This window comes from Drosophila miranda (genome assembly GCF_003369915.1).
Source record: "Drosophila miranda strain MSH22 chromosome Y unlocalized genomic scaffold, D.miranda_PacBio2.1 Contig_Y2_pilon, whole genome shotgun sequence".
NCBI classification, from domain to species: Eukaryota; Metazoa; Arthropoda; class Insecta; order Diptera; family Drosophilidae; genus Drosophila; species Drosophila miranda.
The window spans coordinates 22,807,095-22,825,646 of record NW_022881614.1 but is presented as its reverse complement, the minus strand read 5'-3'; the positions used below and the strand labels follow the sequence as shown (position 1 = coordinate 22,825,646).

The 18,552-nt window shown below is 42.1% G+C and overlaps 1 protein-coding gene and 1 long non-coding RNA gene across 4 annotated transcripts in view; one reads left to right on the top strand and one right to left on the bottom strand.

The window, feature by feature from the left end:
* The window catches only part of LOC117192517, a 37,538-nt gene extending 24,047 nt beyond the window's left edge, over nucleotides 1-13,491 (top strand). Inside the window, exon 2 of the long non-coding RNA XR_004474361.1 lies at nucleotides 13,210-13,491. This is a non-coding gene — a long non-coding RNA (uncharacterized LOC117192517). The remainder of the gene's footprint in view (nucleotides 1-13,209) is intronic.
* The window catches only part of LOC117192481 (polynucleotide 5'-hydroxyl-kinase NOL9-like), a 52,221-nt gene that overhangs the window by 32,545 nt on the left and 1,124 nt on the right, over nucleotides 1-18,552 (bottom strand). The gene's annotated exons all lie outside the window — the stretch shown is intronic.

Here is an 18,552-nt window from a genome sequence, read left to right as displayed (position 1 = left end):
TCCTCGGCTGCATCTTCGTGTCGGTGGCGTACGTGCCTGGATCGATATTTGGGGATGCGTCGGCTTTGATGAAAGGCATCCACTGCTGGCGATCGGTGTTGCATTACATGACGGAGCTAGGAATGTGATACTCCTTGGTTTTATGTCTAGCTTTGTTTGGTCCTCATGATTGGCGTGATTCTAAAGAATCGATTTCTCGAGAGTGGCGTGATTCTAATGTTGATGAAACAATGTGGTCCATTGTATATATTATGGGGGGCCCTAGCTCGGAGTATGGGAAGAAACAGTTATTGATTCTTGAGTGGGGTCCTGTTACTTGTGTGGATGGGGTGGATGAATTGTACATAAACATAATGTGTATGGGATGTGGGGAATTATGGATATGTCACTATATGTATATGATAGTGTAAACTTTTAATAGCACGGTTTTATTATATGTTCTTCTTTCTTGATCGTCGTATTCGAATGAATGTGTGTTGGCATATCGATACTTGTCGAGGACAAGTATCGATATATCGAGTACATTGGTATTTCTTATAATACTATCGATGAGTAAATCTTAAACTAATATTCAAATCTTATAAACTAATATTCATATCTTACATTCGGGCAACCTGACTACAGATCGCCCACGATCTACACACTACGGCATACAGTTGGTTAAACATTTCTTATTCGGTATTGTCTTACTTAACATACTATTTCATCGATTAACAACATGAGACCATGGTTTTATCCTTACACTCTACCCAGGGTTTAAGCCTTGCTGGTTCTAGTATACTTCGGAATGGCATTTGCGTCAACTGACAGTCCTCAATGTCGACAACCTCATAACGATCATTATCCAATACTCTATTGATCCTGTACGGTCCTCGATACTTTGGTGCGAACTTCTTATTGATCCCCGGTGTTGTGTCCACATGCCGGACTGCTACATAGTCACCAGGTTCATACTTTAATGGGGCTCTATGTTTATGGGCATACACTTCTCATTTCTTTTCTGCGACAACCGTATGTTCTCAGTTGCTATTTCTCTTATAGTTTCCAACTCTCTAAGTTCTGACGCTAACTTCTCCTCTAGGTATTCGGTTAATTCATCTACAACGGGTCCTTTCTGGGGTATTCCAAATAACAATGTGCTAGGTGTCTTTTTCGTACTGCTGTTAACGGAGTTATTAATGGCCTGCTCTACCTTGCTCATCAACCTATACCAATCGGCTTGCTCAAGAGGCTCTGACAGTTTTCCTAACATAGGAGTAAGAACACGATTCACCCGCTCCACTTGGCCATTCGCCTGCGGTGCACCTGTAGCTACCTTAATGTGCTCTATCCCTCTCTCCTGCAGAAAACTAGAGAACTCTAACGAGGTGAAACAGGTCCCACGATCTGGCGACTATAGAAATCAAAATATTTACTTAAGGCATCCTTCGCTTCCCGCGTGCTGGTACTATTAACCGGGAACAATTTGACAAACTTAGTGAATGCATCTATTACCACAAGGAGGTGTTTTCGCTTAGATCTAATACTCGGCAACGGACCCAAATGATCAACATGTAGGGTATGAAAAGGAACACACGACTTTGGGATACTATGGAGCGTTCTGTTATGGATTGTTTTAGGCATCGAGTGTAGTATACACGGTAGACAGTTTCTGATGAACCTTGCCACTTTACTTCTCATTGACGGAAACCAGTAGGTCCTCAAAAGGTCACTCACGCACTTCTCTGCGGCCAGATGTCCTAGTTTTTCGTGTGACCGCCTTATCAACTGCTCTTCCATACACATTGGTACATAGAAACATAGTTTGTTTTCACAACTCCTCTTGTAAACAATACCATCTATCATTTCAAAATCTACGTCAATTCCATCCTCTAGCATTTTTCGAATCCTAACTACTTCCTTGTCTCGCATCTGTTCTGTTTGCAATATCAAATCAACATCTTCTGGCGTTGCACCTACTACCCCAACTATCAATGATTTTAGTAATCTTTCCTCCTGAAACTCTAACTTGTCCCTCTCTACTGTATCCTCAACACATTTTTTCTCTTTATCTGAATTCCTACTACTAATGTACTTTACTCCCCCCACCACATCGTTAACGCTTCCTCTACATTGGCTCAAATCTCTAATTTCAATCTTCGATCCATCCTCTTCCCTATATTCACTATTCTCTATGTTATCTCTACAATCACTACCAAGGTTCTCTCTATCATCAGACTTCCACCTATTTCCCAATCTACTTCCTACTGCACTTGATTCTCCACACTCAATCGCAGGGTTCTGTACGGTACTACTACGCTCTCTACTGATATTTAATTCTCTACACTTAATCACAGGGTTCTCTACGGTACCTCTATGCTCACTACCAGGGTTGTCTCTACTTACACTATTCCTTGTATACTGCTTTCTACTCTCATCTTTTTCTAAATTAGACTTTTCTAAACCGTATTTGACTCTATAACCATCCTCTAACATATTCGTCACTTGATCTTGTCTGCTCAGCGCATCAACGTGCGCCATACTGGCCCCAGGTCTGTGCATAATGGAGTAATCATAGTTCTCTAACTCTAGGGACCACCGTGCTATCTTAGGACTAATTGACTTTCTGGTTAACGTCTGTACTAACGAATTACAATCCGTGATTATTTTGAAGGACCTATGCTCCAAATATGCTCTAAAACGCCTCAATGCATAAATTATAGCCAATGTCTCTAGTTCGAAACTATGATAACGTGATTCTCTTTCTGTTGTTTTGCCGGAATAATAGGACACAGGGTGCATCTTCCCATCTTCTTGTCTTTGCATCAGTATTGCGCCATAACCGTATGAACTTGCGTCTGTATGTAATTCCGTTTCTCTATTTGGGCTAAAAATGGCTAATACCGGAGGATTTGCCAACGCATTCTTAAGAGTTTCAAACGTCTTCACCTGTTCTCTATTCATGGGAAACGGACCACCTTCCTTTAACAACTGCACCAAGGGCTTAGCTGTCGTCGCAAATGACAACATGAAACGTCGAAAATACGAAAAGAATCCCAAGCATGAGTGCAGTGCTTTTACATTTTGAGGGACTGGGTATTTTTTCAAGGCCTCAATATGGGAATCACTAGGAACTATTCCGTTTTGATTAATTTTATACCACAGGAAATCGAGGTTTCGATTGACAAACCTACACTTTTTTAAATTTATCTCTAAATTTTGCTCGCTAAACCGAATGCATAGTCTTTTTAATATATCCATGTGTTCTTCAACTGTTTTAGTCGCTACTAATATATCATCCATGTACACTACAATGCTTTTGTTCCTAATAAAGTCTCTCAAGAGCTCCGAAATAAATCTTTGAAAAATAGCGGATCCATTTTTTAACCCAAAGGGCATTCTCAAGTACTCATACTGTCCTTGCGGTGTCACAAACGATGTATACGGAACTGATTTTTCTTCTACGCCTATTTGATGATACCCACTTTTCAAATCTATAATGGAAAAACAGCACTTGTTTTCTAAAAACTCAAGACAGTCCTCAATAAGGGGCAATGGGAAATTATCTTTAACAATTCGTTTGTTCAGACCACGGTAATCGACACACATTCGAAGTTCTCCTGATTTTTTTTTTACTAGGACCAACGGGGAAGCATAAGGAGACTCACTATGACGGATTACTTTCTTTTCTAACAGATCATCTACTATTTCAGCTACTTTCTCTCTCTCATGGTAGGATAAACGACGCGGAGTACAATGAAATGGCGTTGTTTCTGTTACACGAATCTGCATCTGATACTTTGGTGGTGCTTTAAAGTCAAATTCTTTGTGTAAATAGTATGTCTTAATAACTTCCCTACACTTTTCTGCAAGAGTGGGTCCAAATTCGAAACCTACGTTAATATGTTCCTCTTCATCAATCTCTACCGACGCACAAAAGTTACTGAATTCGTCGCCTTGATTCATATTCTCGATGACCATTTTGTCATTCCTTGAGTTTTCTTGTGTCTGATTTTTAAATGGATTAGAACGTTTGATTAGCTCGCTTCTTTCTGATTGATTACCATCTAACTTATCATATAGTCTTAAGTTAATATTATTTTTACTTTCGGTGAATAAAGACGCGCAGGTTAAACTAATAGCTTTTTGCTTTAACGAACTTAATGGTGTGTGTTGCTTCGCATTGATATTTTTCTTATGAACTAATTTTACTTCAATAACTTTAAGGGCATCGCGTCCCAACAATACCGGCAAAGGCAGCATGTTATCATCTACGATGTTTAATAAAACGATATATTGCTTTGTGCAAAATTCAATATGGCACTTAAATTTTCCCCATATGGGAATTGGTTGTCCTCCTAGTCCATAGTATTCCTAACTTCATTATAGGCTTCAACTATAGCCGACTTCGGTATCAAAGACTTATGAATAAAACTTACAGGGCTACCTGTATCAAATAGACTAAAAATACTGACGCCTCTTTGTTCACCAAACGGAAGTCATAAAGTGATTAACTGGACAGCCGCTAAATCGTCGTTGTTTTTTTCTCCTGGTCGCTCCTCATCTTGAACTGCAGCTACCCTAGTGGCCATCTTTCGTTTCGGGCACTGCGAATATAGGTGGCTGGTACTCCAACAGTTAAAACATGCCCCATCCGGTCTCTTTGGCTGACTGCATTCCTTCATAACGTGCCCAAATTGCCGACAGTTGTAGCAACGCATTGCGCCACCACCTTGCTGCTGCCCAACTGCCATACTCACATTTAGTTTTTCCTTTGTCATACCTTCGCTACGAATTGCTACGACGCCAGGAGCTCTTCTGACCTTATCATAGGTGACCATCTTGTCACGGAACTCGTTGAGTGTGCTGCAATATAGCATGGATGCTGCCATGCCCCTCTTGTCCTGCAGTCCCTCTACGATGAATTTGACCACATCGCTCGTGGCCATGTCTGCTTGCGACGCTATGCTGCACATTGCGACGAAATATTGCAATGCGCTTTCATTATTTGCAATTTTCCGTGCCTCCAGTCGCTTTCCAATGTCCCACGCTGTCACTTTCTGCTCAAAGACGTTGAGCAATTCTGCTCGCATCAATTGCCAAGTCAAAGGCGCCACATGGTCGATGTACGCCTTCGCCGATCCGCCTAGCAGCCGCTTCGCTAATATCCAGCATTTTGACTCGGATACACCATGGAAATTCATAATGTCCTCAAAGTTACTTATCCAACTGGTTACAGCCTGGTCGTCATCTCCAGAAAATGGACGCATCAACGCCTCAATGTGTGTCAAGTCGATGCAATCTCTCGGCGTTTCCAACTCCATAGCCTCTTTCTCCGTTTTCAATATGCTTAATTTGAGATCAGCTAAGCGCTTGCGAGAAACGTACAATTGTTCCAACTGCTGCAAACGGCGCGATTCTTCTTCGTATTCATCTGATCGCATGGTCAATTTCGAACAAGCGTTGTCTTGTCGCGGCATGAATGCTTCTCGAGCCTTCTGCACATTTTCACCATATTCTTCTGGCGCCGCTTTTACTGAGTGTTGTGCACTACGGTTGTCTCTATCTATCTCGCGCTGAACCGGGACTGCAAAAATGTCTGCCTGCATAGTCTCGTCTGCGCCTGGCGCCGTATTTCCTAGCTCATGCGTGTCTTCCATGATTTTTTTCACTGCTGTACGTAATTGGTGTATGTTGGCATCTTGATCAAAATATACGTTTTGCCTACGCAATATGTCGCTAAGTTCACTTTTGGTTTTCGCTCTTATGTCTGCATAGTTCATCGCAGAGTTTTTTTTTTTTTTTTTTTTTTTTTTTTTTTTGGTGCGAACCCCACACCTGATATGTAAACTTTTAATAGCACGGTTTTATTATATGTTCTTCTTTCTTGATCGTCGTATTCGAATGAATGTGTGTTGGCATATCGATACTTGTCCTCGACAAGTATCGATATATCGAGTACATTGGTATTTCTTATAATACTATCGATGAGTTAATCTTAAACTAATATTCAAATCTTATAAACTAATATTCATATCTTACATTCGGGCAACCTGACTACAGATCGCCCACGATCTACACACTACGGCATACAGTTGGTTAAACATTTCTTATTCGGTATTGTCTTACTTAACATACTATTTCATCGATTAACAACATGAGACCATGGTTTTATCCTTACACTCTACCCAGGGTTTAAGCCTTGCTGGTTCTAGTATACTTCGGAATGGCATTTGCGTCAACTGACAGTCCTCAATGTCGACAACCTCATAACGATCATTATCCAATACTCTATTGATCCTGTACGGTCCTCGATACTTTGGTGCGAACTTCTTATTGATCCCCGGTGTTGTGTCCACATGCCGGACTGCTACATAGTCACCAGGTTCATACTTTAATGGGGCTCTATGTTTATGGGCATACACTTCTCATTTCTTTTCTGCGACAACCGTATGTTCTCAGTTGCTATTTCTCTTATAGTTTCCAACTCTCTAAGTTCTGACGCTAACTTCTCCTCTAGGTATTCGGTTAATTCATCTACAACGGGTCCTTTCTGGGGTATTCCAAATAACAATGTGCTAGGTGTCTTTTTCGTACTGCTGTTAACGGAGTTATTAATGGCCTGCTCTACCTTGCTCATCAACCTATACCAATCGGCTTGCTCAAGAGGCTCTGACAGTTTTCCTAACATAGGAGTAAGAACACGATTCACCCGCTCCACTTGGCCATTCGCCTGCGGTGCACCTGTAGCTACCTTAGCTATGGAGCGTTCTGTTATGGATTGTTTTAGGCATCGAGTGTAGTATACACGGTAGACAGTTTCTGATGAACCTTGCCACTTTACTTCTCATTGACGGAAACCAGTAGGTCCTCAAAAGGTCACTCACGCACTTCTCTGCGGCCAGATGTCCTAGTTTTTCGTGTGACCGCCTTATCAACTGCTCTTCCATACACATTGGTACATAGAAACATAGTTTGTTTTCACAACTCATCTTGTAAACAATACCATCTATCATTTCAAAATCTACTTCAATTCCATCCTCTAGCATTTTTCGAATCCTAACTACTTCCTTGTCTCGCATCTGTTCTGTTTGCAATATCAAATCAACTTCTTCTGGCGTTGAACCTACTACCCCAACTATCAATGATTTTAGTAATCTTTCCTCCTGAAACTCTAACTTGTCCCTCTCTACTGTATCCTCAACACATTTTTTCTCTTTATCTGAATTCCTACTACTAATGTACTTTACTCCCCCCACCACATCGTTAACGCTTCCTCTACATTGGCTCAAATCTCTAATTTCAATCTTCGATCCATCCTCTTCCCTATATTCACTATTCTCTATGTTATCTCTACAATCACTACCAAGGTTCTCTCTATCATCAGACTTCCACCTATTTCCCAATCTACTTCCTACTGCACTTGATTCTCCACACTCAATCGCAGGGTTCTGTACGGTACTACTACGCTCTCTACTGATATTTAATTCTCTACACTTAATCACAGGGTTCTCTACGGTACCTCTATGCTCACTACCAGGGTTGTCTCTACTTACACTATTCCTTGTATACTGCTTTCTCCTCTTATCTTTTTCTAAATTAGACTTTTCTAAACCGTATTTGACTCTATAACCATCCTCTAACATATTCGTCACTTGATCTTGTCTGCTCAGCGCATCAACGTGCGCCATACTGGCCCCAGGTCTGTGCATAATGGAGTAATCATAGTTCTCTAACTCTAGGGACCACCGTGCTATCTTAGGACTAATTGACTTTCTGGTTAACGTCTGTACTAACGAATTACAATCCGTGATTATTTTGAAGGTCCTATGCTCCAAATATGCTCTAAAACGCCTCAATGCATAAATTATAGCCAATGTCTCTAGTTCGAAACTATGATAACGTGATTCTCTTTCTGTTGTTTTGCCGGAATAATAGGACACAGGGTGCATCTTCCCATCTTCTTGTCTTTGCATCAGTATTGCGCCATAACCGTATGAACTTGCGTCTGTATGTAATTCCGTTTCTCTATTTGGGCTAAAAATGGCTAATACCGGAGGATTTGCCAACGCATTCTTAAGAGTTTCAAACGTCTTCACCTGTTCTCTATTCATGGGAAACGGACCACCTTCTTTTAACAACTGCACCAAGGGCTTAGCTGTCGTCGCAAATGACAACATGAAACGTCGAAAATACGAAAAGAATCCCAAGCATGAGTGCAGTGCTTTTACATTTTGAGGGACTGGGTATTTTTTCAAGGCCTCAATATGGGAATCACTAGGAACTATTCCGTTTTGATTAACTTTATACCCCAGGAAATCGATGTTTCGATTGACAAACCTACACTTTTTTAGATTTATCTCTAAATTTTGCTCGCTAAACCGAATGCATAGTCTTTTTAATATATCCATGTGTTCTTCAACTGTTTTAGTCGCTACTAATATATCATGTACGACCATGTATAACCATGTACACTACAATGCTTTTGTTCCTAATAAAGTCTCTCAAGAGCTCCGAAATAAATCTTTGAAAAATAGCGGATCCATTTTTTAACCCAAAGGGCATTCTCAAGTACTCTACTGTCCTTGCGGTGTCACAAACGATGTATACGGAACTGATTTTTCTTCTACGCCTATTTGATGATACCCACTTTTCAAATCTATAATGGAAAAACAGCACTTGTTTTCTAAAAACTCAAGACAGTCCTCAATAAGGGGCAATGGGAAATTATCTTTAACAATTCGTTTGTTCAGACCACGGTAATCGACACACATTCGAAGTTCTCCTGATTTTTTTTTTACTAAGACCAACGGGGAAGCATAAGGAGACTCACTATGACTGATTACTTTCTTTTCTAACAGATCATCTACTATTTCAGCTACTTTCTCTCTCTCATGGTAGGATAAACGACGCGGAGTACAATGAAATGGTGTTGTTTCTGTTACACGAATCTGCATCTGATACTTTGGTGGTGCTTTAAAGTCAAATTCTTTGTGTAAATAGTATGTCTTAATAACTTCCCTACACTTTTCTGCAAGAGTGGGTCCAAATTCGAAACCTACGTTAATATGTTCCTCTTCATCAATCTCTACCGACGCACAAAAGTTACTGAATTCGTCGCCTTGATTCATATTCTCGATGACCATTTTGTCATTCCTTGAGTTTTCTTGTGTCTGATTTTTAAATGGATTAGAACGTTTGATTAGCTCGCTTCTTTCTGATTGATTACCATCTAACTTATCATATAGTCTTAAGTTAATATTATTTTTACTTTCGGTGAATAAAGACGCGCAGGTTAAACTAATAGCTTTTTGCTTTAACGAACTTAATGGTGTGTGTTGCTTCGCATTGATATTTTTCTTATGAACTAATTTTACTTCAATAACTTTAAGGGCATCGCGTCCCAACAATACCGGCAAAGGCAGCATGTTATCATCTACGATGTTTAATAAAACGATATATTTCTTTGTGCAAAATTCAATATGGCACTTAAATTTTCCCCATATGGGAATTGGTTGTCCTCCTAGTCCATAGTATTCCTAACTTCATTATAGGCTTCAACTATAGCCGACTTCGGTATCAAAGACTTATGAATAAAACTTACAGGGCTACCTGTATCAAATAGACTAAAAATACTGACGCCTCTTTGTTCACCAAACGGAAGTCATAAAGTGATTAACTGGACAGCCGCTAAATCGTCGTTGTTTTTTTCTCCTGGTCGCTCCTCATCTTGAACTGCAGCTACCCTAGTGGCCATCTTTCGTTTCGGGCACTGCGAATATAGGTGGCTGGTACTCCAACAGTTAAAACATGCCCCATCCGGTCTCTTTGGCTGACTGCATTCCTTCATAACGTGCCCAAATTGCCGACAGTTGTAGCAACGCATTGCGCCACCACCTTGCTGCTGCCCAACTGCCATACTCACATTTAGTTTTTCCTTTGTCATACCTTCGCTACGAATTGCTACGACGCCAGGAGCTCTTCTGACCTTATCATAGGTGACCATCTTGTCACGGAACTCGTTGAGTGTGCTGCAATATAGCATGGATGCTGCCATGCCCCTCTTGTCCTGCAGTCCCTCTACGATGAATTTGACCACATCGCTCGTGGCCATGTCTGCTTGCGACGCTATGCTGCACATTGCGACGAAATATTGCAATGCGCTTTCATTATTTGCAATTTTCCGTGCCTCCAGTCGCTTTCCAATGTCCCACGCTGTCACTTTCTGCTCAAAGACGTTGAGCAATTCTGCTCGCATCAATTGCCAAGTCAAAGGCGCCACATGGTCGATGTACGCCTTCGCCGATCCGCCTAGCAGCCGCTTCGCTAATATCCAGCATTTTGACTCGGATACACCATGGAAATTCATAATGTCCTCAAAGTTACTTATCCAACTGGTTACAGCCTGGTCGTCATCTCCAGAAAATGGACGCATCAACGCCTCAATGTGTGTCAAGTCGATGCAATCTCTCGGCGTTTCCAACTCCATAGCCTCTTTCTCCGTTTTCAATATGCTTAATTTGAGATCAGCTACGCGCTTGCGAGAAACGTACAATTGTTCCAACTGTCTTGTCGCGGCATGAATGCTTCTCGAGCCTTCTGCACATTTTCACCATATTCTTCTGGCGCCGCTTTTACTGCGTGTTATGCACTACGGTTGTCTCTATCTATCTCGCGCTCAACCGGGACTGCAAAAATGTCTGCCTGCATAGTCTCGTCTGCGCTTGGCGCCGTATTTCCTAGCTCATGCGTGTCTTCCATGATGTTTTTCACTGCTGTACGTAATTGGTGTATGTTGGCATCTTGATCAAAATATACGTTTTGCCTACGCAATATGTCGCTAAGTTCACTTTTGGTTTTCGCTCTTATGTCTGCATAGTTCATCGCATAGTTTTTTTTGGCAAGCCCCACATCCTATATGTAAACTTTTAATAGCACGGTTTTATTATATGTTCTTCTTTCTTGATCGTCGTATTCGAATGAATGTGTGTTGGCATATCGATACTTGTCGAGGACAAGTATCGATATATCGAGTATATTGGTATTTCTTATAATACTATCGATGAGTAAATCTTAAACTAATATTCAAATCTTATAAACTACTATTCATATCTTACAATAGTTTGACCCACAATCTTGTCGTTGTCGCTGGAAAATAGTCTTATTGAAAATATGTTTTGTGGCACGCATCGTCAATGGACTGAAACCGACGCAATGGCCACTGGCACTGGATTTTCAATCGGATCTCGAATAGTTTGGGCGAGGGAAAAACACACACACACACACACACACAAAAGAAAAAACTCTATGGTTCGGGTACAGAGTGGAAAGCTGGCCATGCAATTACCAAAAATAGCCCAAAGTCTCTCCTCTCTCGCTTCTCCTCAATCATCGCCACGCATCAACTCTGAGGCAGGGCTGGGGTCTGGAATGGTATGGGCTGGGTATGGGTATGGGTTGGTCACAAAAGGCGTGCCGCTTTTGGTTTTTTCAAAAAATACAAAAGCAGAAAAGTTATTGAAAAGCAAGAAGAACTTTGATGAATTGAATTTGTCAGGGTATTACCAAAGACTATACAATACCAAGATGTCGCATGAGCGACCAAAAAGCTGTTCTATGGCGGGTCCTAACATTAGGACCCAAAAGGCACGAGGGAGCGCGCGGGGTTTCAATTCCCTTTTCGCCTGTACTTCGTCTCTACCGCGACCCCGCTGCCCATCGGTTTCGTCTGTTCGGCAACAGCACCGTCGAAGCGGTGGTCGCGGATCGCCGATGTCTTTGGAGCGGCACAGTGGGACCTTTGGCCGTCTTAGCTTGCTTAATTAGTTAGTTAGTCAATAAATATTTGCACACTGAAAAAATTTTAAACTTTGAGTGCTTATATCTCCTAAACTAAAACTATCTTGAAAATTCGATTGGAAAATTCTCTATTAGATGCGTACATTAAATTTATCTAAAGCACTCATACAATTTTTTGACTATTTCGGCTGAGTCCCCACTGTGCCGCGCCAAAGACATCAGCGACCACGCTGCCCTTCGGTTTCGGCACGCAGCCACTGACATGCTTTCAGTGCGCTTGTGTGTGAAGCTAAAAGCCGTATATGCTGCGCGCGAAACCGGTTTATGGCCGTGCCGACCTAGCACATACACACATATACAGAACTACAAGCATATTTCTGGGTTGGCTCGAGCTCGTGCCAGGCTCGCTTCTTCACTTCTTTTTTAGCAATCATTGCAATCAGTTGTAAAAAAAATATGAGCGGAATAAGAAAAGGTGATGCAAAGTCCGGCCGGCAATGCATTGTGAATACATGCCAAAAATCAAGGCGTACCAATCCTGGTCTAAAAAAGTCTAATTTTCCGCCTGCAGACATTATTTTTGGTCAAATTTGGCGCGAAAAATGTTGTGTTGCACTGGAGAACTATGAACAAAAACTGATTATATGCGATGATCATTTTTCTAGCGCATATATAGGGAAGAAAAAGTTGAAAAGCGAAGCTATTCCAACTTTGAACTGGAAAATAATTCTGTTGAATTTATTGAGCCCGAAATTGATGCAGAAAAAGAAGTATCTATTTCCGAAAAATGTAAAAAAAATTCTAAGTCAAATAACTTTTATAAAAAGAAATGCAACAGGCTTCTGGCAGAAATAAAAAAGTTAAAAAAAGAACTTTAATCTATATATGGGCTATACGAGGAGGAAAAAAAAATGCGTCAAAAAAGCTAAAAATTATGGCTCAATAAATAATACAACCAACGGCTTTTTGAAACAAAAAACCAAAACAGAACACCAAGATAAACCAAAAAATCGGACCATCCAAATTCAAGTCGAGCATCACTGTGCTGAGTCATTCCAGATGGCTTCCCGTCGTCAACGGTTCATATTTTGTTTTTGTATTCTTTCTCTCGAGACACACCGACTCGACGCTGACCGAGGCATTGACGAAGCCGAGTAGCATTTCGGAGGCGAAGGTAGCGTAAAAGAGAATTGAAGTACTAGCCCCGATCGCCCGTACCATGAAGCGTCAAACGAAAATTGAAAAAGCATTTGTTCCTCATGCGACATCTTGGTATTGTATAGTCTTTGGTATTACCGAACTCTAAGACAGTTGAGAGGTTAACTTGGTGCACCTTTAAGGTAGATAAAGTCTTTCAATATTTCCAAAGCCTCCACAAAATTTACATTGAGTTGCTGAAAAGATTTTCATCCGATTTCCCAACTATTTCAGAATGCATAATGATATCATTTGGGATCTTCTTTGGGCAACAGAACTGGGCTGGAGTTCAAACACAAGGAGAGCATTAAAATGGCTTTCACAGATAAAACTGCTCTACAAACGTCGCGACCAAACAAAAGATATGATAACAGTTGGCGGTGGGTCTTACAGTTAGTCAAATGATATGCATATCTGATAAGTGTGGTGCCGCCTGAGCAGCAGAAAAGAAGAAAGTTATTAAGGTAGCTGAGGTGTAACCCAATTTCCGGCCCATTGCCCAATGATCCATGGAAAGCGACCCAAAAAAGGTGTTAAGCTTGGGCAAAATCCCCGGCCAGTACGTGAGTGCAGGAAAATGCAGCATGGAGCACGCACATCGCGTTTCCAGCTGGAACAGTGCCCCCCCACCCTCAAGAGCCAGCAGACCAACAGCTGGCGGCACAGATCTACCCATATCAGTAATTCCCCAGAGTAATTTACTGTAATTAGGGTATGACGATGATGGAGACCAATTTTGTGATATGCATAATTGAAGTGGGGCTGGCTGTAGGAGGAGAGAAGACCAGAGAAAAGACAACTGATTGAGTGATTGCAATCCGATTTCTAATTAAGACAAACCCATTTTGGTTAAATTGTAACTTAAATGTGAACAGAATCGAACCATTTGACTCGACTCGACTTGAACATGAGGATCTGGTATTTCTGCTGTAATTTGATTAGAAATCACGTGGCAATTATCGTTTAAATCGAAAGGAGAGACACAGGCTGCGCCAGAAAATCCAGCTGAACAGACGGTTTTCTGATTTTGGCATACACGCTACTCGGGTTTATCCCGATGGAAACTCATCCAACTGAAATTTCGTAATGAGACTCAATCCGTATTGTAGTATAACTTCAATACACATTCCGTTGGAGCGAATTGCTATCCTATATCTTTTAACTGCGTTCCTGCTTTTGTCGTTGATATTTCGTAAAAACGTTGTGCAAGTGTGTGTTTCTGCTGTTACACCAGCAACAACAGTAAAGCCAAATGCTACAAACAAACACAAAACGCAATACCAGCAACACACTCACAGACACACACTCTCAAAGAAACATTCGAACAGAGGCAGAGGCGTTGATGAAGACGACAGCTCTAGTACAAGAGCAAGCGAAACAACAGCACCAACAGCAAGAACAGTTGTTGCCGCTGCCGGCCCAGTACGTTCCAGTGCCGCTGAGTTGGACAGCTGCCGCCATGATAGATATTCCTCCTTTGCCCCATGTATTTCTGTACTTTACGGGCCATGAAGAAGCAGTCCAAAAAGAGCAACAAAAAAGTGTAAGGGAATACTCCACGAATTTGTTATACACTCCTCATCCGATATTCAAGGCGATATTAACGTATACCCATGATAAACCCTATCGATATCGGTAAAAAGAGACATCAAACTCTTTGGAAATCATTGCGCGGCGGCAGAGGAAGAGGGTAAACACCATGAATCAACAGAATGAACTGTCCGAACGTTGTGGAGAGAAAGGGAGAGAGAGCGAGAGAGTGCGGGTTCAGCGAATTGGAATGTGGAAAGACCCACCAACTTCCAGATAACGAAAGACAAATGCGAAACAGACATTTCTTAAAATTGGAGACGCAGCTGGTGCTGGTCTGCACTTGACACGCATCCCAGGAAACCGTTCAACCGACCGACCGACCACCGACCAACCGACCACCCGCCATCATCGTTAGCCCAACAACAAATTGACGCAATCTGATTAAAAACGCATCAAAATAAAACTAAATATGAGAGAGGAGTAGCAGGGGAGAAGAAGAAACCTTTGCTAAATGGTCGTAAAAGTAATTTTCTTGAACACACACACACACGAACCCAAAGCAGACGAAAAGGGAGAATTTAAGGGTGCCCAGCGGAAGCAAATAAGAACGAGGGGGAACGTTGTGAGTTGCTGCGGACACCGCAACTCTACAGTTATACCCGATACTAAGTCAGTATGGCTCTCCTCCGGCACACGCCGCTAATATTAAACGACACGATGATCTATGATTCTGCGTTTTTAGTTCTCTTGTATCCTCAATATTATGGATGCAACAGTTTTTCGTCCTTTGTGGGGGCGGAAGGGGGTGGGGCGATACTTTGAGATATACGTTTTATAGTGAGATCTAACAGGAGTGCGGATACTAAATTTAGTTCCTCCATCGTTAATAGTCTCTGAGATTTGTGGATGCCCCAGATTTTCGTCCTTTGCGGGGGCGGAAGGGGGTGTGGCGAAATTTTGACATAAAACGGTCAAGGTCCGATATCACAGGAGTGTGGATATTAAATTTGGTTGCTCTAGCTCTTATGGGTTCTGAGATCCTTGAACTCATCTTTTGCAATTGGCAAAACCGACCATGAAACCTGTGTGTGAGAGAGATAGAGCGAGAAAGAATGAAATTATTTTCTTGATTCTGGCTATAATATTTATACGATCTGGTTCAGATATTGCACCCTAGAAGATATAGTCATCTTCTACAATTCTGAGTTTTCTCGTATCGTCGAAATTGTGGATGCCACAGATTTTCGCCCTTTGTGGGGGCGGAAGTGGGCGGGGCAAAGTTTTGAAATATTCTTGTAGCAGTGACATATCACAGAAGTCTGGATCCAAAACATCGTTGCTCTAGCTTTTATAGTCTTTGAGCACTAGGCGCTGAAGGGGACGGACAGACGGACGGACGGACGGACGGACGGACGGACGGACGGACGGACAGACGGACGGACGGACAGACGGACAGACAGACATGGCTCAATCGACTCGGCTATTGATGCTGATCAAGAATATATATACTTTATGGGGTCGGAAACGATTCCTTCTGGACGTTACACACATCCACTTTTACCACAAATCTAATATACCCCAATACTCATTTTGAGTATCGGGTATAAAAAGGCCAGGTCCCAGTTCCCAGTTCCAGGCACTCCACTCATAGAAGCGTCCCCCTTTTTGCTCACGCAGCATCCGCAAAATAGTGCCAAAAACTGGAATGGTAATGGTCGGGATTTAGTACAGTGGTCACTCGCTAAATGAAATCAACCAAAGTTGCTAATTTAATGAAGTGCTAATACAGAGAAGCATACTCTGGAAAAACCAAAGCTTTCGGTATACCTTCCAGCAGCTGGTGGTCAGTGTTTGCGAGGACACACTGTGTCTGGTATTGGCACGGGCAAAATCAGTGCGGGCGGAAACTGAGTGTCGTCATCAAAACACACACGCACACACACACACACACTCTCGTCGCAGGCAAAGAGAGAAAGGAAAGGAGAGAGGCTGAAAGGACAGACACATGAAAGTCAGCAGAGGGGAGAAGGGTGGGTAAGTGAAGTGACAGCTGCCCCAGCCGCACCGCATCCGCATGACCGGGAAAACACTCTCCATTTGCAGGGCGCCTCCGCCGCCGCCGCCACAATCATTTGTTAAGCCTCGTGGCCATGACTACTGGACTCTGGCTGACCGTGTCCTGGTCAGATTTTTCGAGTTTTCTCGCCCTCTCTTACGCATCCATACACGAACACAACACACACCATCATCATCATCATCAAACTTTTCATCTCGGTCAAACTTTTCAGTTCTTAATGCTCAATGCTATAAGAACTACCTATCTCGATGCAGGATACGTTTTTCTCAGGACCCTAAACAGTTTTACAGCTTCGTAAACAGTAAGCGTAGAACGTCCGCACACCCATCCTCGCTATCATTTTGTAATACGCCGGCAAATAATGATCAGGCAATTGCCGATCTTTTTGCCCAATTCTTCCAAACCACCTATTCTGAGGAAAGCTACTCTGGTCATCCGTACCCATACGGTTTACCGAGGTCGAACGGCATTTTCAGTCCCTTGTTAAATGAATGTTCCCTACTTCATGATCTTCGACTAGTTAAGCCGGTGTTTTCACCGGGTCCAGACGGGGTTCCAGGTTGTGTACTCAGGTACTGCGCCGAGGCTCTGTGTGGACCTTTGCTTAAACTATTCACCCTATCCATTGATTCTTCTTGCTTCCCCCCGATCTGGAAGGAATCGTTTATAATTCCTCTCCATAAAAAAGGTAGCAAGTCTGATGCAAAAAATTATAGAGGTATAGCAAAGTTATCCGCTATTCCTAAAATGTTTGAGAGGGTTTTAACTCCGCACTTGCAACATCTCTGCAAGTCACTTATATCTCCAACTCAGCATGGATTTATAAGGCGGCGATCAACCACCACGAACTTGTTAGAGTTTACCTCTTTCATTATTAAAGGCTTTCAAGGTAACTTACAGACGGATGTTATTTACACCGACTTTAGTAAAGCATTCGACTCTGTAAACCATTCCCGTTTAGCGCATAAACTTGACCTTTTAGGGTTTCCGCCCAACCTCCTGAGATGGATTTCTAGCTATCTTTGTTCTAGGTCTCAAAGAGTCCTCTTCAAAAACTCCCTCTCTTTCCCAGTAAAGGTTTCTTCGGGAGTACCACAAGGCAGCCATCTAGGCCCCTTACTCTTCACACTCTTTATTAATGACTTACCTTCAGTATTAACATACTCTCGAGTACTTATGTATGCGGATGATGTTAAACTCTGTGTCCAGTACAAGGACATTTCATTTCATTCTCGCTTGCAATCCGATCTCAATAACTTTCAGTCATGGTGTTGTGCAAACTTGTTACACCTTAATGCCTCGAAATGCAAAGTTATGACATTTCATCGTTCTAGCCCTTTGTTGGCTCCTTACACCCTATTTGGTGGTTCTCTTGAGAGAATTACCCTGGTGGATGATCTGGGTGTTATGTTAGACCCCAAGTTAAAGTTTTCCGAACACATTTCTACCATGGTAAATAAGGCCATGAGCGTGCTTGGGTTTATAAAGAGGTGGTCAAAGGAATTTGACGACCCCTATATAACAAAGACTCTCTATACCTCGCTTGTTCGTCCGATCTTAGAATACGGCTCCTGTGTATGGTGCCCTCAGTACAAAGTACACCAGGACCGTATAGAATCAGTACAGAAAAACTTTTTACTCTTTGCTCTCCGGGGCCTTAACTGGGATGCGGGTGTAAGACTCCCATCTTACTCTAGTAGACTACTATTAGTAAACCTCCCATCCTTAGTTAACCGTAGAAAAATGCTTGGTGTGATATTTATGCACAACTTGATCAGGGGTGACATAGACAGCCCTGATCTGTTGAGCCGCATAAACTTCACGATTCCTATTAGACTGACTAGAAATTTTATACCGTTGTTCCTTCCACTTTGTAGATCGAATTATTCCTTGCATGAACCGTTTAGGGTCTTATGCTCGGATTATAATTCCCTCTACCATATTATATCCACCACTAATTCTCTTCC